This window comes from Gopherus flavomarginatus, chromosome 20, assembly GCF_025201925.1.
Source record: "Gopherus flavomarginatus isolate rGopFla2 chromosome 20, rGopFla2.mat.asm, whole genome shotgun sequence".
In the NCBI taxonomy this organism is placed as follows: Eukaryota; Metazoa; Chordata; order Testudines; family Testudinidae; genus Gopherus; species Gopherus flavomarginatus.
In genome coordinates, this window is record NC_066636.1 from 7,338,412 (window position 1) to 7,351,435 (window position 13,024).

Consider the following 13,024-nt stretch of genomic DNA (forward strand, 5'->3'; position numbering starts at 1 on the left):
ATGTTGCTTGTGTTACCCAAAATTGGGTCAGTTAGTAAGCTTAGAGAGGACTAATAATGCCCCTCCCTCCCAGAGTTTGGCAGAAAGCAGCACATTTATTAGCTTGATAGCTAAGCTCAAAAGAAGGGATGGGGGAGGGTGTCACACTCATACTCACGCTCCCAGGACAGGCCTGGCAGTGGAGATGTCAGGATCCTTTAAGGTAAGTGTCCCACAGCGCAGCAATGGACGGTGTGATGAAGATCAGTCTCCCTGAGGTGCAATAGAATGTAACACAGCGAACCACTGGCCAGATGGGCCGGGTGAAGGGCATTCACTGGAGGTACAAAGGAGAGTGGGAAAGCCACTTCACAGGCATTCAAAGAGGGAAAGGACACAAGCTGGGGGAGTTTAACAGACCTTTTGAGCATACAGGTTATACAGAGCATACAGATCACTGCTGCTCCTACAACATGATAAGTTCTCAAGCAGCATGTTTCTTCCTTTGCCCATCTGTTAATTTTGATGATTATTGATGGAAATATTTTGCCATTGGGTTGTGTGTTTACACAGAAATTGACATTTACCAACAAATACGCAATTCTTCGAAGCCTGCCTAGTCTGCAGTTGATGGGTTTAGAGGGACACATTCACTCTTCCAGGTCCCCATGCCAGGCCTGTGCTCTCCAGGCTGTCAACTTCCCACACTGCTGGGATCCTTCCCTCATCTTCCCCCAGACCACTGCTCCACCTCCACTTCTGGTATTCCCTCCCCACACTGTCTAACTCCCCTGCTGGCAGGATCCCTTTCCTTTCCTGTCTCCACTGTGGGCAAAAGCTCTGTACTGTTCCCACACCAGAAGATGAACACAGGCCACCTGGATGAAAACCAGAAATCCTGACTAGCCCATATGGGACTATTGTTGCATCTGACGAAGTGGGTATTCACCCACGAAAGCTCATGCTCCAATACGTCTGTTAGTCTATAAGGTGCCACAGCACTCTTTGCTGCTTTTATTACTATAACTCAGGCCTTGGCTACACTGGAGAGTTGCAGCGCTGGTGGTGGCTTTACAGCGCTGTAACTTACTCCCCGTCCACACTGGCAAGGCACATACAGCGCTGTATCTCCCTGGCTACAGCGCTGGCTGTACTCCACCTCGACGAGGGGAATAAAGAGAACAGCGCTGTGCTGCAGTGCTGGGGTGCCAGTGTAAACAGTGATTAATGTTACTATGCTGTCACTGACCTCCGGAACTTCCCATAATGCTTTTAAGTAGAGATAACGCTCTTTGTTTTGGTGTGATGCCTCTGTTTGTTTTGTTGTGAGCTCGGGGCTCCCAGAGCTGCTTAGCTAAAAACCAAACACAGTTACTGTTTGCAGTGAATGAGCAGAGGCAGGGGGATCCCTTTGGAACGCCCACAGCTGGTGTTTGCTTGAGGAGAGAAGCAGCCCGGTGGGCACGGGGGGGGTCTGTTTTGGAGAAGCTGCTTATCTGGTCTGTGACGAAAAAAACAAAGGCAGCTATTTGCATTTAGTGAATGAGAGAGGGGTGGGGGAAGGGGTTGGAACTTGCAAGGCAAGGAGCTGACACAGTGTCAGCTCCAAAAATCCACTCACTCTGTCTCCCCCATGCTCCCTGTCACACTCTGCCCCACCCTTCTCTTTTGAAAGCACATTGCAGCCACTTGAACACTGGGATAGCTGCCCATAATGCACCACTCCCAACAGCGCTGCAAATGTGGCCACACTGCAGTGCTGGTAGCTGTCAGTGTGTCCACACTGCAGAGCTTTCCCTACACAGCTGTAGGAAGACAGCTTTAACTCCCAGCGCTGGACAGCTGCAAGCATAGCCAAACCCTCTCTAAGCCGACCCCTTATGAGAGCAGCAAGGACTAGTGTGACTGGATGTCCCGATTTTTGGGTCTTTTTTCTTATATAGCTGCCTATTACCCCCACCCCCTGTCCAAGTTTTTCACATTTGCTGTCCAGTCACCCTAGCAGGGGTTGCACACAGGGCTGCATTAACCTTCAGGTGCTGAGGTTTCCCTCTCTCCATTCCCAGAGCCTGTGATCAGGAAACAGACATCAGGGCTCCCAGGTGCTGCACAGACCATGACTGAGATCAGACCCCATATCGTGCAAGGTGCTGTATAAACCCTGGCCAACATTGGGACACCCAGGAGGTTCCCCTCAATTTCTCTCAGCCTCTGCTGCCCAACTTCTTCTGACTCCCTCTGGATCACCCCACCTCCGCCCTCAAAAAACCACCTTTCCAAACAGTCCTTCTTTCCCTGCCCCCTGATTCTGCTTTCACACTCTGGGACCATCTCCTCTCCTCCTCTCTCCCCCTCCAGGTGAAGCAGAGATGGAGGCAACTTCAGCCACTGGAGACAGCCCCAGCGAGCACCGCAGCAAGCCCCGGGGTGGGGTGTTTGCAGACACAGGAAGGGAGCAGCTGGGAGGGGGGGTGCTGGAGGAGGCAGGAGAACAAAGCCCAGAGACCCAATACTGGGCAGCTCCTGGGGGCGGGACTCTGGCTCAGCTCGTGGGCGGGGCAGCTCCTGGGGGCGGGGCTCTGGCACAGCCCAGGGGCGGGGCAGCTCCTGGGGGCGGGACTCTGGCTCAGCTCGGGGGCGGGGCAGCTCCTGGGGGTGGGGCTCTGGCACAGCCAGGGGCCGGGCAGCTCCTGGGGGCGGGGCTCTGGCACATTGTGACGCGGAGCCCGGGCTGAGCAGCTGCTCCCTGGTTCTCCACCTGCTGCCAGCAGCGCTGGAGCTGCCCGAGCCGGAGTGGAGCCGCTGTTCTCAGCTGCAGCCAGGACCTGCCCCCGGCCCCGCTGGGATCCAGGTGGGGACAGAGACTGGGGCCCAGGGGTTCCCCTTGGTGTGGCTGGCGGGGGCGGGAGGGGAGGGGAGAAGCCGGAGCTGCAGGCGGGGGAGGGGCGCTGGGACATTGTGACCCGGAGCCCCCGGGGAGTAAGAGACCCTGGGGGAAGGGAAAGTGACTCTGCCCCAGGGGAGCCTGGGAGGAGCCTCGGAGCCGCCTCAGCCCCAGTGGAGCTGCAGCAGGATCCGCCCGCCCCGCTGGGATGGGGGGGCCGGGGCCCGGCGAGGGGGCAGAGGCTGGGGCCCGGCCGTCGTGTGGGGGGGGGGCGGACCCCGGGGCCCGGCCCGGGGTGGGCGGAGCCTAGGGCAGAGCCTGAGGCCCGGCGGGGGGGCCGAGGGGGAGCCCGGGGCCCGGCGGGGGGGGCGGTGTATTAAATCGCTCCCCATAGCAATGTGCTACTCCCGGGCACTGCGCATGCCCAGTAACAGCTGCTGAAGCCGCTTCCCTTCCCCCTGCCCGGACCAGCCGTAACGTTCCGCCGGGCTCTGGGGGCGGGGCTGGAGCGGGGCGGGGGAGTAACAGGGAGCGTGCGGGGGGGGGGCACTGAGCAGGAAATTGATGGGCGGGGGCGGTCAGGCAGCTGGAGGCAGGGTTGGAGGGGGGGCTAAAGGGCACAATCCGGGCTGAGGGGAGGAGCAGGAGTTGAGCTCAGGGGGAGGCGCTGGCAGAGCCCCCCCCCTTTGGTGTGTGTGGGGTGTCAGAGCGGGGAGAAGCCGGAGTTTCAGGGAGGGGGAGGTCACTGGGGTGGACGGGGGTAGATCTGTTTCTGTGCAGCCAGGACATTCCCGGGGTGCGGGGGGAGGTGAGTTAACTGGATCCTGTCCCTCTTTTTGCCACTTCCTGCCACACACACATTCTCTCAAGATTTCCCCTTTTCTCTCTCATTATCACACGTGGCTATAAAATCCAGGGAGATTTCCCCCCCCCCCCAATGATCAGCTCTCTAATTGCCTTTAATTTTCCCTTTTCTCTCCATACTTCTCAAATGTCAATTTAAAATCTCTCCGATGGGGGGTGGATTTTCCACCCATTTTATCTGCAGCGATTTGTCCTTGTTTGGGTGGGAAATTGTTGCCCTGGATCATTTCCCAGAACATGGCTCCCACTGGAGTGGGATGGGATGAGGTTCCCGTTCTCTGCCAGGGCAGGGAAGGGAGGAGCACATCCCCCATGGAGACTGCCCAGACCCCATTTCCCAATCCCCCTGCTGCCCCCTTCCATTGTCCAGGGAGCCTTCCAGCTCCCCCCCTCACCCCGTTAAATCAGCTCCTCAAAGGGCTCTGAGCTGCTCACGTGAATGGTTGCCCCGTGGCCGGGCGGGACCATCACATTCTGTTTATGTATTGGACAGTCATATAAAATCCAGTCCAACAGTCCCCCTTTTCCACTAGTTATTTAATAGCAACATCAAATCCCCTCCGATCTTGGTGGTTTTCTGTCATGTTATCAAATGTCGTTTGTGACAGGTTCTCTCTGCGTGTCTCAAAGATTGATATAAAATACCCCAAACATTTGCCCCACTTCTCTCTAGTTGTTTTATTTCTAATTGAATATGATGGGTTGTTTCCCAATGTGCTAAAATGCAGCCGCCTCTGGGGTGGATCCATGGTGGCCATTACTTGCTAGTGACAGCCCGTGGACCTTTCTTGCCCTCCAGGCCTTCCATTCTCCTGTTAAAGAAGCACCTCCCAGGCTCCCTCTGCCTGTGTGACTGGCCAGCAGGAGGTGGTGTTAACTTTCTAGCTACTTCTCACACTCTGTGAGGTAACACTTGCAGGGGCAGGGAAGGTGTCTGGGTGGGGACATTGCCGCTGAAGGGACATTGTGGTAGGGGGAGGCCTCTGGGTGGCTGGGCAGGGGGTACCCTAGTTAGGTTGGTGGATTGTGGAGGTTTGGGGTTTTCGGGGGTGGTGGTTCTGATGTGCCCATCCCTGAGGCTATGGGTCCTGGAGGTGGGTATCGCTGGGGGCCTGGTGGCTGCAGAACAGTGGGGGTGGGTGTCTCTTGGGGAGGCGGGACAGAGGGTTAGAGGGAGCCTGGTTCTGTGCCAGGGGCTCTGTCTGTGCTTCCCCTGCTGGTTCCTGGTTTTGTTGCCATGCCCAGTGCTCAGAGCTGGGGGAGGGGATCCCTGGCACTAGGTAAGGGCATGCCAGGGAAGCAGAGTGAGGGGTCCCACTGTAAAGCATCAGGGGGTCACACTGGGCAGAGGAGGGGTGTGGGCAATTATCGTGTATTTTAGGCCGCAATTTGTCAAGTCAGTCTGGAAAAATACTGGGACCCTTGCTATAATCATGTGACTGTCTGAGTTTTATCTGACCTTGCATAGTACAGTAAACAGGACCTTTTATGGTGCCTACAGGACTGTTGCTTTGTGCATGCTGCGCGCGTGATAGTATGCTTTTGTCCAATTATATGATCAGTATGTATAACGTCAGTATGCATGGTTAGTTCTTATGTAACTGAAATCAACTATATAAGGAAGTAGAAGTAAAAATAAAGAAGAAGATTTTTACTTGCTTACAGCTGTGTTGTGTGAGAATTTTCTGTGCTCCGCATTGAGACACCACAATTGGTGACCCCGACGTGATCCGATCCGGCAGGACCTGGTCGGAGTGCTCGAGAGAAGAAAAGCGGAGGTGGTGGCCGCGGCAGGAGGTACCGAGGGGATATCGGCTCCTGGTCGTCCGAGAGTGACGTTCGTGAGCTCACAGGTGAGCGGCCGCATATTATAAAGAAAATATGGGTTCTGCATTGTCTGTAGAGGAAAAGACAGTGCACGAATTTCTGCTGCGTACAGCAGAAAGGCAGGGAGAAAAGATTTCCCCTGAACCACTGTCCCGTCTGCTTAAATGGGGACAGCGACGAGGATTTTTTATCACCCCGAACACTGTCTTCGACAAGACTGTCTGGGAGCGACTTGGATCAGATCTGTGGGAGTCGGTTGCCCACGGCAATAAAGAGGCTGTCTCCCTTAGTCAAATATGGTGCAAGGCAAAGAAAATAGTGGAGACACTCGCTGCCGAAGCAGGAGTTCAGGCCGCCGTGGAGGAGATTTTCCGATCGAAGAAGATGGACGAGCCGCCTGCGGTGCCGCCTGAGCCGCCCGCTGTGTCCCCGGCTGGGGATAAGGATGAGTCGTCTGTGGTACTGCCCGAGTCACCCGTCGTGTTCCCGGTCGGAGCTAAAGAATTTTTTGCACCAGGAGAGGACACAGTTATCCCTACCGCACCTGGTTTTGACCCTGATGGGACTGACATTGATCCTTGCACGGTCCCTCTTCCTCCGGATTCGGACAATTCTTTTGGCAAAATGGATATCGATTACCCTCCCTATTTGGAATCCGCGGAATTTCGTGAGGAGATGAGACGGCAAGGATACCAGTTGCAGGAAATTTTGAATCACTTGTCCCGTATGGCGGGAGAGCCTGTCCCTCCTCAATCTCATCTTTTAAAGACTTTGCAGGACTATGAGAAATATAAGGCCCACAAAACTAAGCCGCCGGATCCCACCTTGCATACGGGCGGTGTCGCCGTTCCCTGTCGCACCTGTGGAGATTGGGCGTGTGGTATCCATGGAACTCCATCGCTGGATGCTCCTTGTCCTCGTTGCTTTCGTTTGGGGTGCCGTGGAGAATGTGGGCAACCACAAGGTCGACCTTTGACTGCGCCCCCGAGACCTTTGCAACCTCCGAACCACCCCAATCCTTTTCTTAATCAGCCGCCCGCTGCCTCCAGCCGTGCCCGCTGCGCTTTTCTTAATCAGCCACCCGCGGTTCCGCCGCGTCCAGCGGCTGCGCCTGCAGCCCCGCCAACCACCCGGCCGGCGTATTCCTCTGCAGGCGCTGGAGCGGGCTCGCCTGATCCGGTCCGACGATGGCATGGACTTATAAAAGAAGCACGCATAGAAGGGGAATTTTTACCCAGTGCCTTTCCGGTTATTATGCCGGACCCAAACAATCCTACCCGGCGACAATGGGCACCATTGGATTGGAAACTCATTCGTGAGGCACAGAAGGCTATAATGTCTTATGGCATGAATAATCCATATGTGCAGTCCCTCGTGGAGCAAGTATTTGTTGGACAAGCTATGTGCCCTTACGATTCGTCAAAGTTTGCTGACATGCTTTTAACACCCACTCAATGGCTGTTGTGGAAGGATAATTGGTCAAAGCGTGTGGAGCTGGCCATGCTACAGAATATTGAATTGGATATAAATAATCCATTACGTCTTGCTACTCAGGATATGCTCATGGGAACTGGTGCTTATGCAGATCCACAACGACAAGCCCGCCTTGATCCTCGAATATTGCAGCAGTCGCAGAGATTGGCTTTGGCCGCCTTTAAAGATGTGCCTCAAATTGGTAAACCGATTCCACCGTATGCAAAAATTGTCCAAAGCCCTTCAGAGCCTTATTCAACATTTCTTGACCGACTTCGAGAAGCAATAGATCGCTCCCCAAATTTAACAGCCGAGGCGAAAACAGCCGTCGGGCTCGATCTTGCCACGCAGAATGCCAACGCCGTTTGTCGTCGTATCCTAGCCACCCTGCCAAAAACTGCTTCCCTAACTGAGATGGTGGAGGCCTGCAGCAGAGCGTCAATATATGAAGAGACAGATAAAGCAGAGATACATGCAAAGGCCCATGCATCCGCATTGGCGGTAGCCCTTAAACCTTTGGTGAGAGCCGGTAAGCCTTCCCGCCCGTCCGGAGTTTGTTTTGCATGCGGAAAGCCGGGGCACATGAAAAAGGATTGCCCAAATAAGAATGCGCGAGCGGGGACTGAAAACACGACAAAGGCTTTTGCGGGAACCTGTAACCGCTGTGACAAATTTGGACACCGTGCATCCGAGTGCCGGTCCCGTTTCAAGAAGGACGGCACGCCGCTTCAGGGAAACGGGACGCGGAGCGCCCGCCGGGGGGGCGCGAAGATACAAGTATCCCCCAACCCCAAGCCGGTTGTTTGGAGTACCTCACAGGAGCCACCCGAGGAAGTGCCGGAGTGGACTTGGCCACAGCCGCCGATGTAACATTGGACAGCGATAAGGTGCAAGTCGTTCCCTCGGTCGTGAATGGCCCCCTGGGATACGGACTTAGTGCTCTTCTAATTGGCCGTTCCTCTATGTCCAAACAAGGGATCTTTGTGCTACCTGGCCTCATTGATGCGGACTATACTGGAAACATCGGAATAATGGTCCGGGCCCTCTTCCCTCCAGTTAATATTGCAGCTGGCACTCGTATCGCTCAGCTGATTCCATTTCGCAGTTCCGTGCCAAAAACTAAATTAACAGAACGTGGCCCTCATGGATTTGGCTCTACAGATTCTCCACAGGTAGCTTTTGCCATGACAGTAACTCAACGTAAACCTTCCCGGATGGTGTGTCTACATGGCCCTGATGGCCGCCAGATCCGACATGATGCCCTCTTGGATACTGGAGCTGATGTGACTGTCGTCCCGATTCAGTTTTGGCCCGACTCCTGGCCATTACAAGATGCCGCAACCTCAGTTAGGGGTATTGGTGGAACCCAACCCACTCACATCAGTACCTATTATATCACGATTTGCGACGATGAGGACCCTGCTACAACTGCAAAGGTGCGTCCTTATGTTCTTTCTGCTCCCGTCTGGCTCTTAGGCCGTGACTGTTTAAGTCAGTGGGGAGTCGTTTTACAAAACTCACCTTTTGCTTAGCGGCCATTGAGGGGCGGCCGATCCTACGGTTGGAATGGTTAACCTCTACTCCAGTGTGGGTCGCTCAATGGCCGTTACCAGCTCATAAGCTCGCCCATGTACACGAACTGGTCCAAGAACAACTTGCCAAGGGTCATCTCGAACCCTCTTTGAGCCCCTGGAATACTCCAATTTTTACTATCCCCAAAAAGTCGGGAAAATGGCGTCTACTGCATGATTTACGAGCAATAAATGCAGTCATGAAAGATATGGGAGCTCTTCAGCCAGGCTTACCCACCCCTACGATGCTTCCGCGCAACTGGCCTTTACTTATAATTGATTTAAAGGACTGTTTCTTTACAATCCCTCTTCATCCTGACGACAGGGATAAATTTGCCTTCTCAGTCCCTTCCGTAAACAAAGCTGAGCCTGCTCAACGATATCAATGGACAGTGCTTCCGCAAGGCATGAAAAACTCACCCACCATCTGCCAGTTTTACGTGGCCTGGGCATTACGGCCCCTTCGTTGTGCACATCCCGATTGGCTTATTTATCATTATATGGATGATATCCTTTTTGCTGCGGCAACTCTTAATCCTGAAACAGCTATCTCGGAGATTACCTCTGTATTGCAGTCAGCTGGCCTTACAATAGCTCCGGACAAGGTTCAGCGACAAGCGCCTTATTTTTACTTAGGCATGCGCATTACGGATTCCATCGTGCGACCTCAAAAACTGACTTTTAATCTCACCGTTCACAATCTGCATGATGTCCAACGTCTGGTCGGCGATTTACAGTGGGTCCGTGGACTTTGCGGCATTTCTAATGAGGATCTTGCGCCCCTTCTTCAACTTCTTAAAGGAGGCCGTGATCCAGCTGAACCTCGATCCTTGCAACCGCACCATAAAGCTGCTCTTCGTACCATTGCCGATAAGATCACCCTTCGGTATTCCGGTCGTATTCTTCCGGGATCGCCTGTGTCCCTGGCAGTACTCTCCAGAGATACCTCCCTGGAGGCGCTACTTTTTCAATGGCTTCCTGATCTTCCTGATCCCCTTGTTTGCCTTGAATGGATTTTTCCCTCTTCCCAACTCTCCAAAACGGTTACCACTCGACTAGAGGCTATTGCATCGCTTCTTATGACCGCTCGCTCCCGTACCGTTGCAATTACGGGAGCTGATCCTGATGTTATTTATGTGCCTTTTAATGCTCTGTTATTATCTCACATTTTTGCTACTGATGTTTCTTTTGCTGTTGCCTTATTAAGTTATACTGGTCGACTTACCAATCACTACCCTCCTCACCGCCTCTTATCAGTGACAATTCCTTTGGAAAAGGCTGTTATGCGACAATCTTCCCCTGTCCAGGGACTTACTGTGTTTACTGATGCAAGCGGCAAAATGGCTCGCGCCGCCATTTTGTGGTATACCGCTGGTGCCTGGCATCATGAAATGGTGGTCGCTGAGGGATCTCTGCAAGTTTTGGAATTTCAAGCCATTATTCGTGCCTTTGCTAAGTGGCCTACCACCCCCCTTAATATTGTCAGTGACTCCCTTTATGCTGTGGGTGTTACAAGCCGCTTGGAACGTTCTCTTTTGAAACAAGTGCCTAATCCTGTCCTGTGGCAGGCCCTTTTGAAACTTTGGCATTTACTTGATGCCCGTTCCTGTCCGTATTTTATTACTCATATTCGCAGTCATTCTGGTATTGTGGATGGTCTGGCCCAGGGCAACGCCATTGTTGACCAATTGGTTGGTTCGGTCCATGTCCCTGATTCTTTTGCTCAGGCTCGTCTCTCACACGACTTTTTTCACCAGTCCGCCCGTGCCTTAGCCAGACAATTTAAGCTTCCATTATCCACTACCCGTGCCCTTGTGGCCTCTTGCCCTAGTTGTCAGCAACACGTTTTACCCCCTTCTCTTGCCTCGGGTGTTAACCCTCGCGGTTTGTCCTCCTTACAAATTTGGCAAACTGATGTTACCCTTTTTTCTGAGTTTGGCTCCCTCAAATATGTTCATGTTACAGTGGATACCTTTTCAGGATTTATATGGGCAACAGCATTAACCAGTACTGCCTCCCGAGATGTTATCAAACATTGGCAGGTTTGCTTTGCTGTTATGGGCATTCCTGTGTCCATCAAGACTGACAATGGTGCTGGATATATTTCTCGTCGTACAGCTCGCTTTCTTTCTTTGTGGGGAATTTCCCATGTTACCGGTGTGCCTGGCAACTCCACCGGCCAAGCTATTGTGGAACGCTCTCATGCCTCCCTGAAACTTCTTTTGTTAAAACAGAAAGGGGGAGTTGCCCCCGATGCTGATCCATTGTCCCGTACACCCCATGCTCGCCTTTCAAAGGCTTTATATGTGCTTAATTGGCTACAGGTAGGACCTCATAATGTCCCACCAGTTATGCGGCACCTTGCTGGTGCCACGGGCCAAGATTGTCAATTGCCCCGTCCACAGGTTCGATGGTTTGATTATACAGATCAAAAGTGGCAAGGTCCCGCGGATTTATTAACATGGGGAAGGGGTTATGCTTGTGTCTCTACTGTTACAGGTCCTAGATGGCTGCCCGCGAAGTGGGTTCGACCGTGGCTTGCCCGCAGTAACCCGGAGCAACCGCCGAGTGACCCATCGAGTGACCCGGAGGACGCAAACCAGGACGACGATATTCCAGACCTTCGTTTTCTTTTTATTTGAGATTAAGATGTGTTGGATAATTGGACTATTGTTTTGTATGATTTTAGTGCCTGCTGCAGCTGTGCCGGATTTAGAACAGCGCTTGCGTTATAATATTTGGGTGCGGCTGGCTAATGTGCTTAATCAATCTGAATTTTGCTTAACTGTTGCACCCGATATGCATGGCTTGTTGGGCACATGCCTTGTGCCTGTTTGCAAAGCCCCTGAGGATTTACCTATATCGAGATCTTCTGGCTTGTGTAATTTGCAGTGGTATCGGACGGCGTCCAATAAATCAATGATACAATATACCACGCTTATAGACTGGGGTACCCCCAGTTATTCTCTTCGCCCGGACGCTGTGCAACTTTATACCCCCTTTGTTGCTAATCATCCCAATAATACATGTGCACGTATGGTAAATTGCTCCAACCACCGCCCAACAAAAGGCTGTCTATCTACTGGGCCAGCACGATGGAATTGTACAACCTTTCAAAATGTAACCAGTAATTATGCTCATGTCCCTTTGCCTAGTGGGTGGTTTTTTACCTGTGGAAGTTGTACGTTTAATTATGTTCCTGCCAATTTATCTACCGCTCAGTGTTGTCTTAGTCGCCTGGTCCCTATAATGCCTTCAGCAATTTTGCTTGATCGAACCACCCACTCGCGGGCTAAACGAAGTGCTTCCCCTTTGACCCCTGAATGTAATGGGAATGTGACCCTGCTTAGTAAGGCTGAATATGTTTCTTTAGCTGCTTCATTGGTGGGTCTTCCGGGCTTGGCAGTAGGATATGGGAGAAATTTGGCCGAGCTTGCCTGTTTATTGGCTAAAACTATTAATACCACATCTAGTGCTATTGGATTATTAAACCAGGAACAGCAGGAATTGCGGCATGCTGTCCTGGATAATAGAGCAGCTATTGACTTTTTGTTGTTGCAAGAACATTTGGGATGTGAAGCTGTAAAGGAGATGTGTTGTTTTAATTTGACTGATAATAGTAATCGTATTCAACAGCAAATTGCTATGCTTAAGGCTTATGCGCTAAGCATAAAACAAAATGATGATCCCCTGTGGGCTTGGCTCGCAGGTTTTGGTTGGCCCAGCTGGCTTGTGTCTTTAGCTCATACATTTATTATTGTTTTGCTGGGCATTCTGTTATTGATACTTTTCATTCCTTGCATAATTCAGTGTATTCAGCGCAGCTTGCAGCGCCTTGTAGACTCTGCATTTAATAAAAAGGGGGGAATTGTGGGCAATTATCGTGTATTTTAGGCCGCAATTTGTCAAGTCAGTCTGGAAAAATACTGGGACCCTTGCTATAATCATGTGACTGTCTGAGTTTTATCTGACCTTGCATAGTACAGTAAACAGGACCTTTTATGGTGCCTACAGGACTGTTGCTTTGTGCATGCTGCGCGCGTGATAGTATGCTTTTGTCCAATTATATGATCAGTATGTATAACGTCAGTATGCATGGTTAGTTCTTATGTAACTGAAATCAACTATATAAGGAAGTAGAAGTAAAAATAAAGAAGAAGATTTTTACTTGCTTACAGCTGTGTTGTGTGAGAATTTTCTGTGCTCCGCATTGAGACACCACAGAGGGGGTCCCAGGCAAATGTCAGGGTAGATCGTGCTGGAGGGTGGGGGAGTTCCTAGGCAGGCAGTGAGGGTCTGAGTTCCCAGTGGGGGGGGTCCCTTGAGGGTGTCTCTGGCTGCTGGGGGCTCTTGGTGGGGGGAACCCTTTGGGATTCCCAACCTGGCAATCATGGTGTGGTGGGGGTTCTCTGGCCGGTGGAGCTTT